The sequence below is a fragment of the Pteropus medius genome, unplaced genomic scaffold, assembly GCF_902729225.1.
Source record: "Pteropus medius unplaced genomic scaffold, Ma_sr-lr_union100, whole genome shotgun sequence".
Lineage (NCBI taxonomy): Eukaryota > Metazoa > Chordata > Mammalia > Chiroptera > Pteropodidae > Pteropus > Pteropus medius.
This window is the reverse complement of record NW_024343578.1, coordinates 3,952,274-3,957,451: the sequence shown is the minus strand read 5'-3', so window position 1 is coordinate 3,957,451 and position 5,178 is coordinate 3,952,274. Positions and strand designations below refer to the sequence as shown.

The 5,178-nt window shown below is 39.4% G+C and overlaps 1 pseudogene; it reads right to left on the bottom strand.

Moving 5' to 3' along the window:
* Positions 1-4,494: 4,494 nt before the first annotated feature.
* On the bottom strand, positions 4,495-4,613 carry LOC120606362 (uncharacterized; annotated as a pseudogene).
* Positions 4,614-5,178: the final 565 nt, after the last annotated feature.

Genomic DNA, 5,178 nt, shown 5'->3' with positions numbered 1-5,178 from the left:
TTTACTCCATAAACAAAAAATATCTCAAAGTGAATTGAAGACTTACGTGTAAGACCTGAAACCATAAAACTCCAAGAAAGAAACATAGGGAAAGAGCTCCTTAACATTAGGCTTGGCAATGAAGTTTTTTGGCTATGACACCAAAAGCACGGGTAACAAAAGCAAAATAAATAAGTGGGACTATCAAACTAAAAGGCTTCTGTACAGCAAAGGAAACCATCAACAAAATGAAAAGGCAGTCTATGGAAGGGAACAAAATATTTGCAAACCAGTTTGTATATGAAGGACGGAAAAAGGTCAGTGGGCCTGGGATGCAGGGATGAGGAGGTACATTACAACACATTGATCCTGAAGAGTGATGTAAGGGACCTTGCCAGACATTTTAAGTTTTATCCGCCTAATCGTTCATGAGCTATATTCAGTCTTGGTTTCTAGTGGCTAGTTATTTACACTTAACCTATTCCATTGTGTTAGAAAATTCTTAGTCACATTGGGCTGGAATCACTTTCCCTTCAGCTTCTAGCTCTAGGCTCCATTCCCTGGAGCCATACAGAGAAAACCTACTGCTCATTTATTATCTCTCCAAATCACATTCCCTCTAACTCTCTCCTCCTAAATTTAACCCAGCCTCAGATGACAAGGGTTTAAGATCCTTTTCCATCACTATTGCCTCTTTGGAACACGCCTTAGCTCATCAGCATCCTTCAACAAATGTAACACTGAGAACCAAACGCTTGAGGTTGTGCCAAGGTAGAGAAGGACTTTCACCTCCCCTCTTTAGGATGCTTAGCTTCTGTTGATGTGACTTCAATACAGAAGTCTTTTTTTGAAAGCCAACTCACACTGCTGCTTCATAATTAGCTGGCAGTCAACTAAAACCTTTAAATCTATTTCTTGTAGGCTGCTGTTAAACCAAGTGTTTCTCATCCAGTATGTATGTAGGTATTTATTTTTAATTTATATCTTGCTTATTTCTAAAAATGACTGTCAGCCTAGAAACAGAACATGAGTATATATCTACGCAGTTAAAATAAAGATCCAAGGGAGAACACAAACATCACATTTTCAAAGTGGCTTTTCTGAGTTTAAGTGCAGGTATTTATATATACCCCTATTCAATTTCATCCTATTAATTTAGGATTTGGGGTGCTGTTTTTCCAAATCTCTTTCTCTTCTTTGAGATGTAAGCCACTCTCAGCAGTGTTATCACCTACCAATTTGCTGTTGGTCACTATTCTTACATAGTTTTTGATTCTTTAATTCAAAGAGCTCAGTTCCATCACTTTCTAGCTGTATGACCTTGGATGAGTTAATTACGCTCTCTGTACCCTGCTTTCCTCACTTGCATAGTAGTGGCCAATGAATAGAGTTGTTATGAGGATTAAAGAAAGAAATTGATGAAGTTTCTCTACACTTTCTTTCCCTACTTACTGGCTAGATGAAGAGGACTCTGAATCTACAGGATGGTAGGGCCCTGAATCTCTCTGTGGAGAAAAGCCACTCACCAATCAGGAACCTGTATCAGACAGCTATGAGAGAGCAAAATAAGCTCATATTGTGCTAGGACAATGAGTTGTAGGGGGTTGCTTGCCTCCACTGTCCATTCTTCCCCAACTCTAAATAGCACTACACGCTTTTTAATTCAGAGGCAGAAGGCAGGGCTAGAATCAGTCCCGGGCCTGTTTGCCCCCAGGTCCACTCCTTCCCTCACCCCTGCTCCATTGTACATGGTTTCCAGACTCCTACTCAGCTTGCTTCTTGAGCCTTTGGCTCAATGGGAAACATTGACAAGAGACTGGAAGGGAGAAGAGAGAGCAGCCAGGGTATTTCTCTCAAGCATCTCAGGCAGTGCCTGCATTTCCCTCATGCCTCTAGTTCACTCCAGACGTGCCCTCAGGTGACCCCAGTCCCTAGGCTCCAGTTGCACCAGCTCCACCTTCTGTCCCTCAAGCCTAGTGGTAGGGGCCTCCCACTACTATAATCTCTAGTTGCTTCACTGCCCCCTGCCTGACATCTCAGTCCTTCTATCACATATGTGTACAATTGTCTCCATGAAAGACCTTCTGTATTAAATATTCAAGTAATTTCTGTTTCCTGGATAAATCTATACCTAGAAAATGAATCATCATACTTCGTACAATGATTAATGAGACTTTTACTAATAATAAGTTTTGATAACTTTATATTTCATCCCCAATTCAGTAAATAGATATATTGTATCAAATAGTGAACATTCTTGGTCCCCATGAGTTTTCAGTTGCGGGGGCGAGGGGGGAGCGGTGGCACAGAGGGAGAGGACATATTTTAGCCGGATACTAAGATCATCATTTTAAATTCATCATTTTAAAATTCTTTTGCCTCCCCTGATCCAAACATAATCTTGAGACATTGAAAGAGCCTAACTTGTCTTGCTGCCCTTCTCTTGTCTCCTCAAAAATCTATTTTCAACAAGCAGCCAGAATGAGGCTTTTAAAAACATAAATCTGATCCTGTTACTTCCTTGCCTAAGCCTGCTAATGGCTTCCCATAGCACTTGGAGTAAAATCCAAGCAGCTCATCGCATTCTGCATGGCCCTATGTCATTTGCTGCTTGCCCATCTCTCCCTCCAAATCTTCTACTTCTAACCCTCCCTGGTCCATTCTGCTTTAGTCACACTGCTTCTTTCTGTTCTCACTTCATTTGTCCTTGTCTGTTCCCCCTGCCCCACCATAGGCCCAGAAAAACTTGGCAAAGCTATCTTCTCTTGTCATTCTATTCTATCCTAGATTATCTCCCTATCCCTTGGTTATTTTCTATCTTTTCAACCTGTTTTCTTTTTCCATAGCACTACTAAATAACAAAAATTACCTGGTTCATTTGTTTGCTTATGTGAGAGTTCGACCACAACTATCTTATTCCCCCACCGTATCTCCAGCATTTAGAAAATTCAAGACACATAGATATTTATTGAATACATGACCAAATCTCTATTTCTAAGATGAGGAGATTGATGCCTACTAATGTTGAGTGACATGTAGGGTCTCCCAGCCTAAGATCTGATGTCATAGCTTCTTGGTCCCTCTGCCATATGTGTCCAAGCACACCCACCTTTTATCCTAGCCTTCTAATGCTATTTGACCAAGAATTTACATAGACTGGACAAGAGATTACCCCACCCTTGGACTCTTTTGTAACATATTTGTTTAATAATACAGTTGTCTCTTAGCATTCCACATCTCAGTGCACACTCGCCTCATAAAAATCAAGTAAACTACTATTAATTTCACATTGAACTTCTTTTATATACTTGTTGAAATACGATTTTTCCTAGTTATAGATACTCATATAAATGATTCCATGTTTGAATCTATATATAAATGTTTAAATAATACCTCCTTCTCCCAATTTCTTTCACTTGCCCTTGGCAATTGGCTCTTGAACTATTACCTGGCTCAAATATACACCACAGTAGATCTTGCTTCTGTTCAAAGGTATTTCCCTTGAGGCCCTGGAGGTTCTTATTATAATCTGACATTAAAAATAAATAACAAAGAATCACTCAGCCAACTCGGGAATCCTGTCTACCTCAGTTGAGCTCCAAGCTCACACCAAGAATCTAAAAGGTCTGAAAGAGCTCCCAGCCTATTCTTTAGGAAGGAGGTAAACTAAAGAAGGTACCATATTCATGCTGGCAGCCAGACTAAAAGAGAGCACTGCTGTCACATTTTATCTGCCAAAAGTGGAGAAAAGGGGCCAGATGTGAACTTCAGGACAAAGTGCTGCTTGTGGAACTGAACTCTGAAGACATTCCTTGGGGCAACTAGGAGAAAATGTCTATGGTAATCATATTTTCCCAGTCTGAAAATTAGGACACACAAGCATATGAAAGAAATTTTCTTTTTTTGTTGTTGTGTTTGTTTTGGTGTGTGCATATATTGGAGTGGGGGGGGAGATGTATGTGTATATGTCTGTATATTGATTCAATGTATATGAAGAAGCCAGTAAAATTTAGAATTAACCTCAAAATGTTGAATTTTTCAAGATTCTGGGATAGATTGATTTGTTATCAAACTAGAAAGAACATATTAAAACAGGGTTATCTCAAAAAAAAATGCTATATATACACTGTTGTGTCTACCTTTAACTCAGTTCCTAAAAGAAACAAATTAAAAAGTTTCCATTTCTTGCAAAAAAAAACTTTCAACAGTTAACTTGCCTACAAACTACATTAGAAAATCCTTAGGCCAAAATTCAGGATCCTTTCTATCTTACATATCTAATTTTATCCTCTTTTATAAACTATCTGAGGCTAGGCAAGTTAGCATAGGCTAGGCTTCAGCCATAGTAACAAATTACACCCAAATCACAGCCTTATAACTTGGCAAAGATATATTTCTTTCTTTCTTTCTTTCTTTCTTTCTTTCTTTTTTTTTTTTAGGTGAGGCAACCTTTGGTTGCCTTAACAGATTGCAAGGAACTTGTCAGCTTACAATTTTTTATTTTTTTATTTTTTACGTCTACAGCACCTGGTCTTCCTAGGTAGTCTCCCATTCAAGTACTAACCAAGCCCGATCCTGCTTAGCTTCTGAGATCAGACAGGATTGGGCTTGTTCAGGATGGCATAGCTGTAGACCAAAGGTATATTTCTTGCTTAAGCTACATATCCATCAGAGATCTCCAGGGGGTGATGTTCCACAAAGTTACTCTGGAACTCAGGCCAACAAAGTCTCCATGATCCTGTGATGGTAAATCTAGAACACAAATCTTCCCTCCAGGTCACTTATGCAGGAAAAGAGAGGCTGGAGAATTACGTACAAGTTTTGCAATGCCTGAGTCTAGAAGTGATACATGTACTTTCTCTGTTTCTTTGCCCTGAATTAGTTATGTGGCCTCACCTACCTGCATGGAGGGCTGGAGGATATAGAACAGCAAATGCAATATTGGGTGAGCATTTCTGGCTTTGCCACACAAACTCTCCAGCCTTCAAGAATAACTGACCATTTACTTAAGAGCCCCTTAGAATCAGACAGAATTGGGTCCAGTTCCCAGTTCCTCTACTTAATTACTTGCGTGACTTGTGGCAGTTCATTCAATCTCTCTAAGCCAGTTTCTTCATGTATAAAATGGAAATAATAATCGAACTAATCATAATACATATGTCATCAGGTTTTTGCTAGAATTAAGTGAGCAGATTCACA